Raw genomic sequence first — 21,591 nt, 5'->3', positions numbered from 1 at the left:
AATACACAATATATAATCTTAATAGCTGTTATGGCTTCAACTGATGGGTGATTTAGAAAAAGTTTAAGTACTGAAATGATGACCATGAACAAAAACCCAAACTCCCATGTTGCTCGTTGTCTGGTTACCTATTTGCCAGAGTTGTTGGCTGGTTGTTGTTTTTGAGTCTTTGGTTAGTTGACTGACTGCATTACCGCAGCAAGGACTTTAAAACACACAGTTGGCCCTAGTGATGTGAACCACATCTGGTTATACGCAGGAAAAGCAAAGCAAATAATACACAAACTTCTTCATTTGTAATCTTTGTCAACATACACAGGAGACAAGCAAAGGATCAAGATAATGTTAAATGATCTGGATGTGTAGAGAGAGAGGGAGGGGAGAGGGGAGAGAGAGGATAGGAGAGAGATGCGTTTCAATTAGGTTCAAATGAAAAAACATTATTTCACTACGACACACTGTGAGTTCACAAAAAGAAACAGCTCATAGACACATGCAGGCGACCTGCATTGTGCAAAAAAAAGTGCTCTGCACAGAATATAAAAGTGTATCTACAGTGTCCACACACACCTCATCCAGAACATAACACTAACAATTTAGACAAACGTACTAAGTTGCTAATTCAAACTGGCTTTATGAGGCTTAGAGGACCATTGTCATGCGGATCACAACATAATGTTCTTCAGATGCATCAAGAAGATTAGCTGAAACATTTCTACACCTTCCTGCTTCCAGGCAGGCAGCAACACAGCGCTGCGTCTAAACAATGGGGCCACTGTTGGATAATATCCTAACTAATTATTCACTTAATATTTAGTATTCTGACTAATAAGTTAAATAAATCTAGGACACAAGCTGTGGCAGTGGGAATGTGAGTGTGTGTAAGTATTTGCTAAGACGCATGTGAACAGTGGATAATGACAGGCAGTAAGAGCTTTCAGACACCAACAATAGAGAAAGAATATCTTTGCAACCCAACATTGTGAGTGATATCTTCAGGAATTATTCAAACAACATCTGCCACTTAACAGGTAAGTCATTTGTGAAGGTTTTATTTAATATTTAGGCTTCTGGATTACAGTGAATTAGGATTTGGATACTGTACAGCTACTGTATAGTTTAAATTTGAATGTACAAAAAAGACCCTCTGAAAAACACCACGCTTGTGTGCATCCAAATGTTACGCTGCAAACCTAATCTCATGGGAATGTAATACTTAATCAAACAAAAATGAATCCCCATGTTTGGGCAATATATGTATGCTACCTTAATTTGTACTGCAAAAAAACCCAGGAAATTGTAGTATTATTAAGAGAAAGTAGACCCTCAAGGATATGATGGCCATCAGAATATACTTCTTGTATTTCCCCTCATATTTCACACTTCCTGTTAGCAGTACCCAGCAGCGTTCTCCAGACCTCTTCCTCCCCTCCCTTGTCATTAGCAGTGTCACACAGCAGCTCTGTTATCTACCTGAGACAATGCTTCATCACTGGATTAGACTGTAATTGGCTGCATTAGCTGCCTGCCTTCCCTCTGGATCTGCAGCAGCTGGGATCTTAAAGGCCTCGTCAGACACACTGAGGGCTTTTCCCCGCCACCGACAGTCAGCAGGTAGAAATGGAAACATGTTTTGGAAACTAGAGAAAATCATATGAACAATACAATCCAACACTTTCTTGCATTTACACCACTGTGGTTGCTTTTTTTCAGGCGTGACGCCCGTATAGTGCTCAATTGTGCCCCTAAATCCCAAATATGTTCTCAAAGCTCATGAGAACTCAACAGGATTTGTGCACACTGTAATAAGTCTTGCGTACGGCCCCAAAGAGGCTGGGCTGGTGGTTTAAGTGCCGGTGTTTTGAAGCTCTAAAAGGGTTTTGATTTTTATACCCTCACATAAAAAGGTGAGCAATTTCAAACGCACAAACAAACTTCCAAGAACATGTTCTCCATCTTCATGTTCGACTCTTCACACATATTGTGTGTCGGCCTTTTCTCACAGGGACAAACACATCTGCTAATCTCTGACATTCTTCTGACATCTCATTAAGACTATCTGGCCGAATTGGATTGATTTATAGTTGTTGCTTTAATTGATAGCTCATTAAACAATATAAAAGGATCCAGAGTGTGGCTTTAATGCAGTAAAAGTTTCAGCTCGGCTCAGCCAAGGCCTTATCTAAGGCCCTGCAGGGCTGACCTCACATCTGCTGTACAAGCCTACCTATCGGGGCCAGGCAGAGCTTTGGTGCATGTGTGTGTGCGTGTATGTGTGTGTGTGTGTGTGCATGTGTGTGTGTGTGTGTGTGTGTGTGTGTGCGTGTGTGTGTGTGTGTGTGTGTGTGTGTGTGTGTGTGTGTGCGTGTGTGTGTGTGTGTGTGTGTGTGTGTGTGTGTGTGTGTGTGTGTCTGTGAGAGAGGAGCTTATGGCTGTGCTGGCCTGGAGAACAGCCTTCCAGGCTTTATAAGACAGTAAGGACTTTTATAAAGCGCTCCTCGTGCCTGTTTGGAGGTAACTCTGTGTGTTCTCACTGCAGGAGGTTTCAGCATCAATTTAAACATCATATTACATCATTTAAATTCTTCTTTGTCATTTGTGTCTTGTTTTTTTTCTTTCTCGTGATTGCTCTTGCACAGTGTTTTGTGAAACCCTTGGGTACAGAGAAATGTTTTAACAACATATTATCTCCCATAAAACCATGTTTTCTAGTAACATTCTTTGCTAAGTTACTCACAGCGCTACCACCTGTTGTCTACATATTTATAAAAGCTTACACCATAAAAGGTTGAATATTTAAAATATCTTAAAGTCAGATATGAACAATGGACAAAAAAAGTGAATAGATGGATAGATCAAAATAAATGCTAGACAAAATATGAAATTAAATATTATTATTTTTAAAAAGAGAGAATGTTAAACAGTACAAATGATAATACTGATTATTAATATTGAATTAATTCATAATGCTAATAGAAATCTGGATAAATTAATTATCCCACATCTAAATTAAATGTTTTCACATGATTCACTACCTATTTTTATTTAATTCATATGCCAAATGTAAATAATAAGGGGAAAAAACGATGTTATTGGCCTAATCGTGGACTTCATTACACCTCAGAAAAAAGCAGACTTTAATATATCTAATCATTGCAACGCACATCCAGAATTTAGAGCAACAACAGACGAATATTAAAAACTGATGTTTTTAATATTTAAAATAATTCTTCCAAAGTCGTTTTTAGATGCTTAAATTCAGAAGTCGTCATTCGTATGAGGAGCCAAATATTAAATCAGACACACACACACAGAGACACACACACACACACAGACACACACACACACACACACACACACACACACACACACACACACACACACACACACAGAAGATGATTCATGTCTATTAGGTGTCCATCAGCTGGAGACAGCTGTCTAAAGGCTGGAAATCGATCTGTGTCCATCAGATCAGGTGACATGTTTTGCCTCTCGTGGCTCCTGTTAGACGATCACTTCTGATATTTGTCGCTCTTTTTATCTTCCTCCTTTTTGTGGCCTCATGTTGTCCCACCGTAATCTCTCTCCTCCTCTTTCTGTGAGAACCAAACACTGAAAGGTTTCATCTCGTCTTCAGATATTACATTCTGGGCATATGTGTGCCATTTGTACTTTATTTGTATTGCATTTTAAAACCTTTCTTTTCTATACATATATTATAAATATATATATATTTAGAAAATAAAGGATTTAATAGGTTTTCTTCTATTGTTGCCGTATGTTTGTTTTAGTTTGTTATATCTGGAGGCTGAGCAGCATCAAGAATCTTCGTCTCTAAGAGGCTCAAGTGTGGAACAATAAGGAGGGTAAGTCCTCTTCCTCAGGGGGCAAAAATAAAAAGAGCTTGAGCCCCCCTATAAAAAAAGTCACACACACCTCTTTTTTTTCTCTTTCATTTTATTTATTTATTTTTCTTTCATGGAGAATATTTAATTTTCGTTTTCAAAATACATTTTCAGATATTCTCCACCGTCTTTTACAGTTTTTATATATATATAAAAATATATTTTGGATAATTTTCTTTCTATAAAATAGCTTTAACTGTTTTGTTTTTATCATTATATGTATTATATAGATGCACAATATATATATATATGCAATAGGCTTATATGAATGTTTACAGTTCAGCTGTTTCGTGATTTAATATTAAATCATGTTGATTTCTAGATTTGCAAACGGTTTAAATTAAACGTCAGTATTCAGTTTTTTTATTCTTAATTTAGCCCAACGAAGCCGGAATTTCTCGATTTTTATCCGCTTTTCCTTTTTTGTCCGTTTATACAACTTTTAAATTCCTCTTTCATCCTCTGACTTTGTTTACAACATTACCCTAAATGTAGTCTTAACACTGAGATGTTCTCTGCTTAAATATAAAGAGTCTCCTCTGAGAGTTAAAGATCGTTTTAAGCCTCTCGGAATTAACAATATTAACAAGCCGAATTTAAATTAAATTTCTCTCGTCTGCGTGTTTTAAACCCGATTGTTTTATTTAGAACAAATGAGCTCTTAAGGTTAAATTCTTGACAACGTCGTTTGCGGCTTTTTTTTTTTTGTTCAACTGTTACGATATTAAAATGAATAAAGACGAAGCTTCTGACACAAATCGTTTTCAGCTTTTCTGTAGTGGATTTCAATTAGACGCTAAATAAGTGCGCTGCCATGGAAAAGTTAACAGGCTCTGAGGGTAGGCTGCATGTAGGGAAACACACACACTAACCAATATTTATTAGTCTGATTCCGAATTAAACATCTCTTTGGTTTTTTAATTAGAAAAAGGGTTAAGGGGTTTAATTAAACTGCGCGGCTGCTGGCACGAAAACGATTATTGTATGATACTCGAAATATGAGTTTAAATACACATCACATTTAAAGAGAAGTTGCAATTGGAAATAATCTCCAGCAGCGCACCTGACTTTGTTTTCTGCAGCAGATTTCAGATTTATTTATTGCCAAGTAAAGGAATTTGCAATAAAAATATTTAAAAACACAATTGAAAATAAATATGTTCAATGCAAATGAACGTTGCACTGAACACACCTCGTGATATTCTTCCCTTTCCACAAACAGAGACAAGTCTTTCTCCTAAAAGAGGCGAAATGCATTTTTTTTTTTTACCAAACGGTCTGTTTTTGATTGAGGCCTAAAGGTCAGCTTTGGAGTTTTTCTTTTAAAGCATCTCTGACTCCAGCTTTGTGGCCAAAAGCTAACAATAAAGCCCTAAACTCCCCTTGAAATAACGGAGATTTTTTATCAAGCCTCTGAACACCCTTTTTCCTTCAGAGGGCTTAAGTGCTTTCATGTCTGTAATAACTTTGTATACAGTGTATGTATACACACTAAGCTACAACAAGGTGATAATAAACCGGCTGCTAACTGCTCTTGGTGAGGCTAAAGCCCAGCAGAATTAGCACTGGCCCTGCCATACATTTCATAAAAAAAAAAAAAGAAAATTGATAGCATGTCAATAGGTTTTGATTTAACATCGCTGTGGTCAGTTTAGCCGACTCCATCACAAAACCAGACAATTTTAATCAAATTCCTTGACTTGTTGGAGTAAAGGTTTCACAGCAGCTTCCCTGTAATGGAGCAGTGTGGGCTTTCACTGTCATCAAGAAGGAAAACAAGATCTGATTGATGCCGGAGAATTTATTCCTTTTAAATTTAGTCTCAATTTACAGCAACACACGTTTTGTTTTCCAGTCTGCGATTGAACTGCTTGAGTTTTTAATCTCTTTAAATGTCAATATAAAGTACTCACTGCCTTGTAATGTAACAACACTAAAGAGTAGTTATCAACCATTTAGACCAATAATGCTTGAATGTAAGTACGCTGAGACAGAGATGGTCTTGTAAACAAAGTTTCAGTCATTAACAAAACCAACTACACATTTCTCCTGAGTCATATTTCTTCAACGTATCAGAGCTGAATGTCTCTTCTTTGGGTTCAGAGCCAGAGTTTGAACCCCCGCTGCCTGAGTGCAGCTCATCAAGCCCTCAATAGCCTGTGCAAGTCCTGGTGAGTCAGTCTGCCTTAAAAATAGACGAGTTATTCTGGAGTCCAACACAGAAAAACCTTCAATAATAAGCACTAAAACTAAGCAGCAGTTATGACTAGAAATGTCTAACTCTATCAGAGCCAAAAACAGACCTCGTGGATAAAACTTGCTCTCTTAAAAACAAAAACTTAAAGAGAAAATGTACCTTATTCCTTCCACACGCTCACCCTTCAGCAGCTTGGTGTCCGTCCTCTGGACCCAGAGCCAGCGTTTGAGCCACCCTGACTGATTATACCTGATACGGCTGCAGGGATCCCTCTCATCCAGTCCTCAATGGCCTGTGCAAGTGCTTTTCATCCGGACTCAAGTGCTCTTCATGCATGAGTATCATTTGATAACACGAGCGTGTGAATGTGTTGTCTCCTTCAGGGTTTGACATATTTGTTTTGACTAAATATCAGATATCCACTTGTCCCAGTGACGGCTCATGTTCAGAGGATCAGTGTGTAAAACCGGCTGTTAGATTTGATATAATAATTCAGTTTTTTTTAATGACATGCTGTTTCTGAAGCGTTTCTATCCCGACAAGGAAACACAATTTATTTTTAATTTAGTCACTTTTGACTTTAAAATGTTAAAATGATTTGACAATATTTTAGAATTTATTATTTGCGTCACACTTCTATGACAATTTTTACCTTTCATCCACCCATATGGAGTTTTCGCTCACAGTTTAAAAGCAGCTGTTGTGAGAGATAAGTAAATATGTTGTGTACTGGATGTATGGGACACATGTCACGCTGCACTTATTGGTAAAAAGATATGTTTGAATAAAGAACAACACAATTGAGATTTATGTCAATTGTGCAATGTTTTTGTGCAGGACTAAAAGGCATTACTACTAGTATCTGAATATCATATTGACCTCCAAACACACATTGTAAACAACTACAAATAATATAAAAGTAAAAATTATTTTCAGGAATCTTGCATCACAACTTTCTTTATGTATTTTATATATAAACCAAAAGTGCACAGAAACCTTTGACATGTTGTTGAACAACATTCATGTTCAGGCACAGTTTTATACAATATCATATTTCTATTACTATAAATTTGCATGAAACACACACATGTAGATTGTAAGAAATCACACAGGAAAACAACTATTTTTTTTTAATTTGGAAAGTCACATATTGTTGTTTTCAGACAGTTTGCATCTGAAAAATGTTTTAACAATAAAAAATTAACTTTTAATATCTAAGTAAATCTACGTTATTAGTGTTTTGAACGCAGTTAACGTTTTTTTTTTTACAGCAGTCATGTTTGTGATTACCGTACGCCTCTGTTTTGTGAATTATGACGACTTTTCCTTTGTTGAAATGTCACTCTTTAAGATATGCAGAGTGTACGCAAATATAGCTGTGATTTATATGGATAGAAAATGACAGATTGGGCCTTAAGGGTGATTTTCTCTATTGAGGGATATCCCCCTGCAGCTCTGAAAACACTTGAATCAGTGAAGAATTGGATGTCGACTCTGTCTCTATCTGCCTGCTGTTAGTCATGCAGAGGCCTCCTGTCCTCTGGTAGACACAGAGGCACTTTCTCAGGGCTGCAGCTCAGCTCTGCTGTTCCGTGATAATGATAAGGCCTTAAATCCCTCTGTAGATTTGACCTTTGTCCCCCCCCCCCCCTTTATTTTTAAACTGTCTTGTGCGTTCAAGAGTTGCGATCTGGCCAGTGCTGGGAGGATTAGGTGTATGTTTGGGCAGAGGTGACTCCAGGAGCCCCCCTCTGTTTGGTTTGGCAGTCCCGCAACCACCACACAGCTGCCGGCAAAACCTCGCTTGATCTACCAGATACCCAAAATCATTATGTGGTGTTTGTTATGGAGGGGGGAGAAAACGTGAGGAGAAAAGAAAAGAAAAAAGAAAGGTTTACTTCTGTTTGAGGAAGACTTTGAGGGTTTTGGTCACTCAGACATGTTACAGGCGCCCTTTTAAACTTGACTGAGATGTTTACATTCGACTTCCCCTTTTAAACTGTTATCAGCGGCCTGTTGACTGAGATCATGTTATACTGCATCACATATTCCAACAATATCGGTGTTAAAGAGCAATCAGAAGTGTGCAGGTAGCAGTATAGAAATGTCTTTACAACACGTAGGACATACTTGAGTATAAATAAAATGGAATTAGTCAACAGTGGAAGAAGTATTCAGGATATTTGCTCAAGTCTTAAATATGTACCACGATGTCCAAATACCCCTTTACTAAGAAAAACCAGGCATTTAAAATGATACTTCATTACCAGCTGAATCTACTACAATGTAAAAAAAAACTAATTCTGCAGGATGACCCCTTTCAGAGGATTATGTTATTGAAATATTACATTATTAATATTATTATTATTATTGATGCATTAAGTTGTAAGCAGCATTTTTATGTTTTAGCTGGAGATTATGCTCATTTTAACTATTTTATATACTGTACTATAACAATATTGTAAGATGACAACTTAAAACTGTAGTATTAGTATCTATGGCTGTCACATATGTAGTAAAAAGTACCTCGTGACTGGAAGTACAGTGCATGAGTAAATGTACTTTCTCTCTCAGGGCTCAGATATGACGTGGGATTCCAAATTCAACTGAATCACAAAGCAACATTTTGTCTAAACCATCACGTGAAGAAACTACAAACACTCTGCAGTGAAGTGAACACCTTTCCTCGACTACCTGAAGCCGTCTTTTGATCAGTCGAGCAGTCCGTCATTCTTTCCGAAGACAAACTCGTCTCTCGCCTGACAGTTAATGGGTTTGGCCCACTGATTAATTGTGATTAATGGGAGCTCATTCATAACCCATTGTGCGGTTTGCCCTGCGTGCTGTCAGTGGTGCTGGATACAAAAGCAACTGCAGAGTCCAGTCAGTGAATTCACGGCAGAAAGAGGCAAACTACTGCCCCCTGTTGGGCCGCGGCTCTCACTCAGAAAGCAGCACTGCATGGGAGGATGTATTCTGGCTGCAGGCTTAGAAAAAGTAAAAATTTAGTACATGATGGTGATACTTTCTGGACAGATAAACAGGAAACACACACACACACACAGACACACACACACACAGGCCGTGAATTATAAATAAGATACTTATCTCCTGTGTCAAATCTTTTGGTAATATGAAAAACACATGAAAAATGTAGCTGCGAGCAGTGATCAGGGGGTTTAAGCCCATATGGGAATGTTAATAATTTAAGGCTGTCAGGGGTCAAGAGCTACATGGGAATGTTGGGAATGCTGGGAGCAGAGTCTCCGGCAATCACAGACATAATGATATGGAAACCATCCACACAGGAGGTTGTTTTTAATTATTATTATTATTATTATTAATATGTTTATCCACTTTTATATCAGTGTTGTTGTTGTGATGGCTTCACTGCTACTTTCCTGTTTTAGTAAGTAAATCCTGTATGATGTATGTTTCAGTAGGAGGGCTTTGTGTGCACGACATGTTTGTCCAGGAGTGTATAAATCTACTGTGAGTTATTGAAAGACACACCCAAACTTACAGAGCAGTAGTACAACAAGATATCCGAGTCTCTACATCCAAACATGCTGGTTTATTATACGTCATGATTAATGCCAAAGTAGGAACAGAGTCCTTACATTGTCTCTTTTGGGATAAAACCATCTGCTTCCACTGTTTAGTTACATTTCAGGTAGCAGTTTTATTTTTATTTTCGACTAACTATCAGGAACTTATGGCCAAATCCTCTAAACTGTATATGCTGATATGACTGTACGATGCATTTGTGAATATTGGTGGAATTTGACTGACACAGATGTCAGATTTGGACAGAAACTGGACATGTTGGTAACGTTTTAATAGACAAGAAGAGACGAACTGTGTTGGAGACGCTGCTTTCTAATATGAACTGTTACCTCATATTGACCAGGAACCTGTGCTCTGTTTTGTAGCATTTCAATATAACAAACTCCTACTTAAACAAACTCCTACGACCAGCATTCATTTTAGCTCATAGCGTTATCTTAGCATGTTCCTGCACTTGCCAGACAATGACATCATATGTCTTTTAATATCACTGGTTGGTTTGACTTTGTGAAAGTGCTGCTCTTGAATGTTGTGGCTTCACTGCTCATGCCAATCCTGGGTTCAATTATAGTCAGAGGCCCCAAATTAAAGGTGGGGGGGGGGGGACGTGCGCCTAACATGAACTCTTTACATCTGACACACGAGGTGGGAAATAAATGTCTGCGGTAAAGCTTTAAAGTGGCTTTAATCAATATTATTAACAATGGCTGAAAGTGCTAAATGTAATGTGAAATGTGAAAGGGATCGCTCAACGTGAGAAACCTTTCCTTAGAAACGGTTTCCGTCCTGAGTGTCTTTCAGCTCATTGTTTCGGTTTTCTGGTCTGTTTTGGTTCACCCGAACCGCCCTCATGGCGTTATTTTTCACCCCAAGATCTGGGAAAAAAACGATCTGCTTAGCACCGAACAGCAGACAGACAAAGTCAGCGACTAGCTGGTGAACAAGTGGAGCATTTAGCAGCTAAAGAACCAGATATTTCCATTAGGAGATGGTGGAGACCAAAAACAGAGCTAAAAGAGAGTGAATATTGGACTTACATTCATCAGGTGGACAGAAATACGAAATATGTGTTTTAATGTTATGTGTTTTAGTCTCTGAGGCCCATATAGCTTCCACCATGTTCTCTTCTCACTCTCTGTCTCTCTCTCTCACACACACACACACACACACACACACACACTCTGCACCGTGCAGCTCAACAAGATCTGAGGCCAGATATTTGATTTACACCGGCAGGGTCAAAGAGAATGCATTAGGGCCTTCTTTTGCAGGAGAGGCGCAGGGAACGGCCAAGAGTTATAAAGTGGTCCGATGGATGCTGACACATGGCCCTTCATAACAATCAGTAGAAGAGTTAGATGCACTGGCCCTGACCTCCTCCTCACTAACACCATGATCTATACACTGCAGGCCCCAGCTCCTATTCACCACACCCTGCCAAAAACACCAACTCCCATGTTCCTGCCTGAAAGCATGTGTTTTTATTCTCCCCTTTTTTCTTCACGTTGAGTTTTTAACACTTTTGCGAGCTGAAATAATTTGATCTTCTGTTTAATTTCGAAATTGTTCTAAATAATTGTCACCTTATGCCATGATATACTCAAGTCTTATCGCTCTTATACGTACCGGCTTGGAGCGGAGACCGAGTTACTCCCATTTTAATGTGTTATCTAAAAGTCTTTTGGGTTTTTATGTCTGTCGTAACTGCTCTTTATCTTTGTTTGAGCTGATTACACAGGGAAAGCATCCCCCTGGTGTATTTAACTCATGTTTGAGCTGTAAAATAACAAAAATAGTACTTGATTTTGTCATTAAGAAGTCCTTTTAGACCATCATATATCAAGACAGTCGTTGACCTCTTAGAATGTAATGTTTACATGTGTAGAATATGTCAATGGCCATTTGTAGGATTCTGTTATCCAGGGTCCTTCACACTGCCTTATTGCTGTTATTGTAAACAAACTGGCCACATTTCCTTCGAAGTGAAGGTTTAAACACGTCAATATCGACGGCAGAATAGTTAATAATCCCTCAGTGCACAGAAACACTGTCTCTTTATGTATAAGTAGATACAGTATAAGTCAAAGTTGGACTAGGAAGTCACTTTGTAAACTGTTCATCTTTGTTTTAGCTTCCAGATGTCTACTCCTGCTTCTTGCTGCATCTCAATTCTTTTTAGTGATGTTGCCACAATTTCAGATCTCAGCAATTAACTTGAAGAGTGTAATTCTATAATTGCTGATAGGAATGAAAACCAAAGATTTGATCCAAGTGACATAAATATCCTTTAAAACATTATCTTTTACACAGTTGACAAGATACTGTGCTGTGCAGAAGATACTGAGAATTCTTTTGTTTCCATCCACCTCTTTCAATTTGCACACAAAGGAAATGTGAAAATGTCAGGGAATTCCCCCAAAAGTGTGTAAAGATCGCAAAAACCATCATGTTTTTTAAGATAAGATAAGAACTTTATTGATCTCTCACTGCAGCAGCCCAAGAGTCAAAGATACATAACAGCTATATTCATTTATACACCTTTCACTTATTACACTGGATAATTGCACCTATGATGAGTAGCACTGTACACATATGATTATATAATGATGAATTATATATCTGTTTTAACTGGCGGTCTTTTAATTATGTCATGTTGTTGCACCCTCTTCTTCAGTTTAAGGGCAGCAGCTGTTTATCTTGATGTGCCCTCCTTATAGTCACACAGCAATGGTGGACGGAAACGTACATTAATTCACAGATTCAAGATATTTCTCTCTCTCTCTCTCTCTCTCTCTCTCTCTCTCTCTCTCTCTCTCTCTCTCTCTCTCTCTCTCTCTCTCTCTCTCTCTCTCTCTCCAGGCCTCTCTCAATGTTTACATCACTTTTTATAACTCTAGGATGACAGACACAGACCTACTACAGCCCGAGTAATGCACACACACACACACACACACACACACACACACACACACACACACACACACACACACACACACACGTGTGTGTCTGGACAGCATCAGGCAACACTTTAAAGTGCAGGATCCCCCTTTTTACAAGCCATATTAGGCCCACATCAAAGCGCACTCTGCGCTTCAGACCAGAGTTTTCTGGTCAAACGAACGTCTCTGCGTCACAGCGCAGTGATGAAGCACCGCGACACGGCGCGTCACGTCTGACCCGACACCCGAATACCTGCATAGAGATATTACAACATGGACTGACCAGGGCACTGAGGCTTTGACCTTTGAACCCTCACTACCAGCTGCATGTAATATCAATGACTCAGGGACGTTCTACTTTTGTGTTTATTCAGGATGCACTCTGACTTAGAAACTAGCATTTGATTGCTTTTCTGAGGAGGTTTGATGATTTCCATCTTTGCTTTAATGTAAGAAAAAGTTTCACACAGTGTTATAAATCTTTGTTTTAACAGTTGCTGATTTTTTTAATTCTTTAATTATCCCCAAAACGTAAAGAAGAATGTGATTTGTCAGTTTTTGGCTCCCCAATCACGATTTGGCAGCAGTTCAGAAAGAATCCACACTATACATAACATTTTCTTAGTGTTACCAATAATTAAACTAAACCATCTAAAGCTATAAAATCTATCTGATCTCAGCCTTAAATAAACTCACATGTTGTTGACCAGTTTGTGTATAAGCACACTTCTGACTGTTATAGTCATACTAAACCTCTTCAAGACACAGAAAACAGTAACTCTTTGTCTTCTCGTTCATTTCATATTTTTTCCTTCTCCTGTCGATAATCTCCTGATGAAAAGCGCTTCAAAGAGTCACGCATAGCCCTGCTTAGCCATTGTTGCCTTAGTGTGTTTCATGCCAGGATTCTCATGCAGCGCAGAGTCCTGGTGAAAAACTGGAAGTGTCATTAGAGAGAATGGCGTTGCCAGAGCGCTGAAAAACCCCATACATCATGCCTCTTTAACTGTAGCCATGGCAGCAACCAAATAAATAATGAGAGTCATTACGCAGAATCATGTTGACAAAGAGCAACTATCTGTCTTTTTGACAACAGCCGAGTCCTTCGATAAACAGAGCGCCACCCATGGCAGCTCACTGACACTGTAGGCTTTGTTCGAAAACCATTTTTTCCCTCCTCAGCGTTACGTTTCAGTAGAGTGTACACAAGAAAGTTGATCATGACTTTAAGTGTTGTAAATGTCTGAATGGTAAGAGTTGATTATGTTTTATGTACCTGCATTTCCTCTAAAAATCTGTTGCTGCAAGAGGATTGTGGTGTCACGTGCGCTGCCCGAAGTCTACCTTTAACCCACCTAAACGTCTGAGTATTCCTGCCACTTAACCTTTTATCTCCACTTTTTCTCTTTAAGCCCTTTCTGTTTGAAAACGGCTCACTTCAATCATCACTGTAACGGCTAAATACTGGAGCGATCTGAATGTTTTTTTTTGGACAAAAGCGTGACTACTTTTAGGCAATACATCACCGCCACTTGGCATTAAACGACAGCAAACTTTGTCCACAGTAGAAAAACGTCAGACAACATTTTTTCTCTCACGTTTCACTCGCCACTCCTCTTTCCCTCCCAAACAGAAATGTAGACCACCTATTCATCTGCATTTGTTTACTCTTTGTTTTAGACCCAGCTTGTTTTTCCATGAACTGCATTGTAAAAGGGGAAACTCCCTTTAAGAAGTTGACTTTGTGCAACCGTGTCACCCGTCATTTCTCTACCGTCTCAGAGCTGTTGTCCTCCGATGGGTTCGAACCCCCACCCCCTCCACCTCGCTATACACACAGTTGCTCTTTCTCAAGTCACAAAGTTGATGTTCACACGCAACGATGCAGACAGAGCTCAGGTGAAGCCCGTGGTCTAAGATGTCTCATTAAAAATAATATATAATGTTATCACGGGTGGGGTTTCATTCACTATATTTATTTGACAACTGTATTAGGATTTTATTTACAAAACATATGATCAACCTAGGCATAGATTAAATTGTACAACAGTATATAAAGTCAAAATGCTGCTTACATGCATCAATAATAATAAGAACAAAAATAACAATAACTTTGAACTCTTTTGCAATTTGCTAACACCTAATACATTACATCTCTCATATTTTAAAACCTGTTTAGATAAAGAAACATAACAAGTACTTTTACTTATGATGATACAATTTCCTGAGAATTCATTTTTTATTTTACTCAAGTAAAAAATGTAAGATTTTTACTCATATTTTTAGTAATTTTGTTACTTTCACTCAAGTAAAATGTATGCGTACCTCTTCCACCACGGAAGGTGATTGAGGGGAAAGGGACTTGTTTCTGAAACGTAGTGCCATGTTAAAAAGCAGAAAGTTAAATGAGCCTCATTAAGCGTATTATTTTACATGACACCCAGGCAGTTTCCCTTTAACGCTGCTTTGTTGTTGCAGTGGAATGTGCAATGCCCCTTTAAGAGAAAGGTAATGTGTTAGTCGATCACATAAACCTTTAAAAGCCCAGTAAGCTTTAGCAGCAAGAAAGTAGTCTTTGGTGATTTGGTTCGGTTTAACATGAAGTGTTACATTAATTAAATGTTTATAGCTCTCAATTTGGGACCAAACTGTATCGTTACTGTAGGCTGCAATTAAAGAAACAGCGCTTATCCAGAGGTGTACTGTTAGCTGTCAAAGTCATGACCAAGGAGGAGCAGAGACGCTGGCTGACAGTGGAAACAACAACACAAAAGCCTCACACACAGGCCATAAACACATCACCTGAAGGATGAATACACCATAAAGATATTTCTCTGCTGACAATGCTGGTTTGTGCAAAAAATAGGTCTATAGAGACATGTTTACAGCACAAAAAAAGAAAATATTGGCAGCTTATTGTTTAGAGAGCTGCATGCATTAAATCAACTGCGAACATTTTTGATGTATTTCTGGCAAGGAACACACACTGTTCCACATTTACATGCTGTTTCTTGGTTTTTCTTTTTTTTTGTATGCAGAATGAGTCACTCCAAGGCGTTTTCGCTACAGAGTAAACCGTGCAGAAACTCCCATTCATCAAACAGGTATGTGTGTGTTGTCTTTGCTCACAGAAGGGATGCAGAGAAAAAGGGCCGGTGAGTTATTTTAGCAGTGTTTGGGCTTCTCTCCAAGCCTTCATACCATCTCTGAGCCGTCCTATCTCCCACAGAGAGGCCCGGGGCAGCGAGGGGACGGCAGAATCCCTGCAGGATTAACACAAAGTCCTCTAATGGAGCCCGAGGTGCAGAGACCCTGCACTCGGCAACAAAATTTAAAGATCACCACTTGAGCTTTAGGTACTTAGGTTAGATACTCAGCTAGTCTGGCTCCTGGTGTTCAGCAGCAGCGCGGTCAGTGTTTGTGTATGCTGATGGCTAAATGGTGATTGTTAAAACTGGAAATTGGCATTAAGAGTTGGCAAGTGGCTGTCAGAGCTTACTATAGTGCTGCTGGGTTAATTTAATTCTCTCTAATTATTCAATTAAGTGTCTTCCAGAGTCTGTGGTTGCATAAATCAGGAGTGTGTTTCTGCTAATTTCTAATTAGCCCTAATCCCAGTTTAATACTGATTTTATCCACTTCTGCGCCTGGTTTTTAAACTGTTTAAGGAACTGCTGCTCAATTTTAGTTTCAGAGTCGGCACCTCTTTCTGCTTGTGGCCTCTTCATTTCTAAATTTTTCGCATGTCATAAATTCCAAAGCACTCATTAACCAACTTTCTAAAACCACATCACTGCTGACAAACTATGAGGAAATGGTCATTTGCTATTGTTTGAGCAGGGATTCATATCTCCTCCAGAGAGACACAGGGGACAAAGAGGTAGAGAGAGATAGGCCACGTCAACTAAAGCCTCCCAGATTCATTCACCTAAACTATCGCCAAGTCATTGGGCATTAACAAGGATCTAATGGGCTAATTGCCATTAGTGATAGTTGTTATCAGTGCAGCTTAGGCGGCCTATCGCCCTGGTGTGAAGTTTGTGTATGTGTGTGTGTGTGTGTGTGTGTGTGTGTGTGTGTGTGTGAGGGTCCTCGCCCTGAGGTAAGGCTCTTGGGTAATCCTGTGTTGACCAGAGGGCTTCGTGGTCCATTACAGGTCACGGCTCTAGACGGAGAGTAAACAAATTCCTAACTAACGAGGGATGAGGAGGGAGGAGGCCAACCTTCACACCCTCCTCCTCCCGAAGACACGGCCTCTCTTGTGTTGTGGCGGCAAATCCGGACGTGACAAATTACTATTACCCTTATTACAGACGTTGGGTCGGCTCGAGTGTCACCTTTTTTTTTAATGTATTAATGTACAACTGCTACTTATTATTAGAACATTTGAACAAAATGAAATCGTTATGGTTGGTGTAATTTTATAATAACAAACAAACAAGTTCCTGAGCTTTAACAAAGGAACATTTGAGAATCGACTAGTTACAGCTCTTCTTCTATATTTGAATTAGGTTCATATCTATATGGTTGATTTTGTCTTACCCTCAATCGGTTCTGATTCTGCATCTTTTTCCATCAAACTATCAAATTCCACCAAATGTTATCAGGCGATTAAAGTCAGTCAGTAGGTTTTATCAGCGTTTTAAACACTACGTTTTAAACAGGTATTTTCAACACTGAAAATGACAGATATATTGTATATTGTAAGTCACCCCCTCAGTGACAAATTAAGAACTGTAGTTGATCTTTACTAAAAACCTTTTAGCGTGAATACCAAATACTTTTAAGCCGTCTCTGCACACAAGTTGACACTTCCTCTCGTCCTGCGCTCCACGCCTGGTTTACACAAAGCGGCCGCTGACAGTGGATTGTTTCCTCCTTGTTAACATGCAGATCAGATAAGGACAACATTCCCGCCCTCACTAAGACTCTGGAAAACAGTAACTCACAAATCCATCCTCTCAGACAGTGACAGCAGTGGGATACACAACGTCTACCGCCGGCTCGTCTTCTACTCGTCATTTTAACATGGCCGCCTTAAATGCTTATGTAAGCAAAGATGATTCTAATTTCTGCTTGTAATTGCAGAATTCCTCTTAACTGACACTCTATACATTTCTATATTTGTCTAAATTAAACACTGGTTTTGTTTTTGTATTTCTAACAAATTGACCTTTGTGACCTTGGCGACCCTGATTTTAAGTGACCTTAGGAATTGAATCCAGATTGAAATCCGATTGACTCCTGAAATGTGAGTGACCGTGTTCCTCTCTGTTCCACTTCATCATCACAGAGTGGCTGGCTGGTAATCATGAGCTTAGTGTGTGCAGTTCTCTGACGTCACATTAAAGGGTCTTTGGGTACTGGTTTGAGGCCTGTCTCACGCTGCAGACTGTGTGTAAAGTTACCTCCTGCAGCTTTTATTAGTTCAGATGTCTCTTTACAAATCAGGGCTCAATATTTTGCATAATCTGTGATGATTGATGTCTTACAACATCATTTTAATTATATGGAGTATCATAATAATAATAATTTAGTAGATCAGAAGAACAATTTGCTCAGGCTCAACTTCTATAATGTTCAAAGCTTCGTTGAATAAATATCTTGACAGCTGTAAGATGGATTGCCCTGAAATGTGGCATTCATGCCCTCCTCGGGATGAAGTGTTTTACCTTTTTTGATCCCTTTACTTTCCATGTAGTGTCACCATCAGGTCAAAATTAGCTGGCTGCAAAGCTAATGAATTTACCATCAGCCTCAGTTGTACTTTGCATTTTGTGCTAATTATAAAATGTTAGCATGCTTAGAGGCTAAACTAAGATGGTGAACATGACAAACTTTATTCTATAGCAAATGATATGATGCTAAACATCAACATGTTAGCGTTGTCATCATGATGATGTTAGCTTTCTAGTTAGCATGTAGCCCGAAGCATCATTGTGCAGCCTCACATGACTTCAGACTCTTAGTTGTAACTTCTTTGCAGTTCCTCTTGTGGACAGTTTAAAGATTAATTAATCTGAGATTTCAACATACAACTGTGGAATTTGTGGGTAACTGTCGTCTAAAATCAGCAATTTTGAGCCACTAGCTTGAAATGACATGAGAACACATAACTCACAGTTATCTCTCAGGCAGTGAAAGGATTAAATATCACACAGATCACAGATCAGATCTTCAGGTCTTACACAGTTGCCTCAGGGCTGGAAATACTTATTTTAAAACATGCTAACATTTTTTCACATTTTGCAGAGTATTGACACACACACTCTCTCTCACACGCACACACACATTACAACATCCCGCCTGTCTCGTCAGAACGATGACACATAACTCCAGCTCTTTAAGTTTTCAGACGGTGCAGCAGCCGGACGCCCCGGAGCGGTGTCTCCCCCTGACGCCACACATGTCATACTAACATGTCACCCATGTCAGCTCTGTTTTAATACCTTGGGGAGGATATGGGCGGAAATGCAACAGTCCAGCTGACAGACAGCCTCCTTTGACCCGACTTTCACCGCTAACCTTCCTGTAAAGGCTGTAAATATTGAGACAATGTGAACATTGCCTTGTTAACATGTCTGTACAGTAGCTGTTGGCAGTGATCACAACAACGTCAGCCAATAAACCTTTTCATTGAGGGTCAAACACACATTACTCTCACTAATATAACTGTTTTCAAACTTTTATTGGCTGATTATGTAACAACATGTTGCATTGTATTGTGTTAGTCATTTAATTGCTTAATTAAAAGACAATTAATCAACAATTTTAAGTGATTTGTCAGCCATTTCTAGCAGGTAGCAGAGAGCGGTTGAGTCTAGTTTAGCCTCTGTCGTCTCTGCAGGAACAGTGCTGGATTGTTGCTTTAGAAAATGCAGGGTTTGTTGAATCTTTCATGACAAGAAAACACAGTGAACTTCATCACTGTCCAAACAAGAGAGCAGGTCCCACGCTCCACTGTGACGATAGAAAACATCATCATCTGCCAACAAGGAGACACACACAAACACACACAAACACACACTCTCACTGCACCAGATAATAACACATATCTCCCAATAGAAACGTTATTAATGATTTAAGTCCTCCTTCCTTGACATGTAGGTCATTAAATTGATCAATAACCAGCACATATAAGCTCTCCGCTGTCACAAAGGGTTAGCAGCCAGTCAGTAATGATCGCCACAGATCCCCCTCTGAATCGACAGCCGAGGTGTTTGTCGCGATGGCCTTCTCTCTGATAAGCACACGGCTTCATGCAGTTCCTGACGCAACACAACGGCAGGAGGTAACCATTCACCAAGAGTCAACAAGACCCCTTTACAAACACGACACACACAGGTATGTGTATAAAACTACACGAGAGGAGGGAATTAGAAATCCTAACCTTGTCGTGCTTGTTGGCAGAACCCTTTCGAAACTCCCTTTTAGGTTATTGCTAATCGCATATTTAAAAAAGGTTTATACCTTGTAATTAATTGCTTCATCAGTGGTTAAACAAACATATTTTGAATGTTCTGCAGCAATAAGCATTTGAGTGATGTAGTGAAGTGGAAGAGATGTGGTTTTTGTTTTGTTTTGAACAAGAAATGAAGCTAAGAAAGGAAATCATTATTAATGAAGGATCATACATTTCTCTATATAATAAGCCATCAATTGTGAAGTTGTAAATATTACTAATTGTTAAGTTGTTAGTAAATGATTTTTGGTGATGAATTATTAAATTAAAGAGTAATTCAACTCAAAGCTTGATATCAGTGTTTCACTGCCCCCTGTGGTTGAACATTTCTGTTTTGCATCTCTGACCCTGTTTCACCTGTAACCACACCCACGTCATGGAGAACCGACACACACAGGAGTACACATCTACATCACTAAAGGAAGGGGAGATTTTACAAATCTGTTGTTGAGTTGCTCTTTAAATAGATGGATAAAGAGGGGGAAAGCAAGTGGCATGCTCGAGGAAAGAAACACCAACCAGAGCAATTTTTAACAACCTGGCAACCCAAAGGTTGTTCTCATGAATGCATTATTGATTATCACTGATTTAAGTTTTTGATTTTGTGTTTGCTTTTTGCAGCAAATCAACAAAAACTCGTAATTATCTGGTGAACTTTGTCCCATCAAAATATCTTTTACATTTTTTGTTTAAAATGGAACAAGAGGCCGGCAAAAGATTTTATAAATGCATTGATGTTTTAATAACTATTATAAAAAGTCTAGGGTGGGCGATATGGGTAAAATCAAGATATTAATATCATTTTCCGAAAATGCAAAAAGCAAGGATTTTGTTCTAATCAGTGAAAGAATACCTGAGAAATAAAGGTTCTGCATTACCAATTATTATCAATTTAAAACATCTAATCCTCCAAAATGACCACAAAGCAGTCGTGCTAACTGATTTGAATGTCCTAATACACACAGAGATAATACTTCATATCACCCAACACCAATGAAGCTGTCGGTTATAACTCATAAGGTATGCCTTGTTATACAGTGGTTTAGATTATTGTTGACTATATAAAGGGGATGGACAATATTTATCAACTTGAGGGTCAAATGAGCACACAGACAAGTGTCACCTGTTTGCCCACCTAATGCCACAGCAAACAGCATGACAGTGAGGACAAAGGCTTCAACAGATCCCCACAGCACATTCAGCCCTGTTAACCAAATAACGCACACACATACTGTACATACACACACACACACGCACACACACACACACATAGCATCACAGCACCGATTCCATCACTGCATCGTTGTGGCAGAAAATTAGACATCAGTTTCTCTCCTCAAACATGTGTTGTTAATAAGAAGTTAATACACACTCAGACGAATACATCTGCAGATAGATTCCTCAGATTCTTTGTGTGTGCATGTGCATGTGCGTGTGCGTGTGCGTGTGTGTGTGCTTTCAAAGTGTCAGTGATTACCCCAGTGTAATCAAATGGTGAAGTTACCACAGTATGTCTTAAAA

The sequence above is a fragment of the Cottoperca gobio genome, chromosome 14 (genome assembly GCF_900634415.1).
Source record: "Cottoperca gobio chromosome 14, fCotGob3.1, whole genome shotgun sequence".
NCBI lineage: Eukaryota > Metazoa > Chordata > Actinopteri > Perciformes > Bovichtidae > Cottoperca > Cottoperca gobio.
This window is presented reverse-complemented; position numbering follows the sequence as displayed.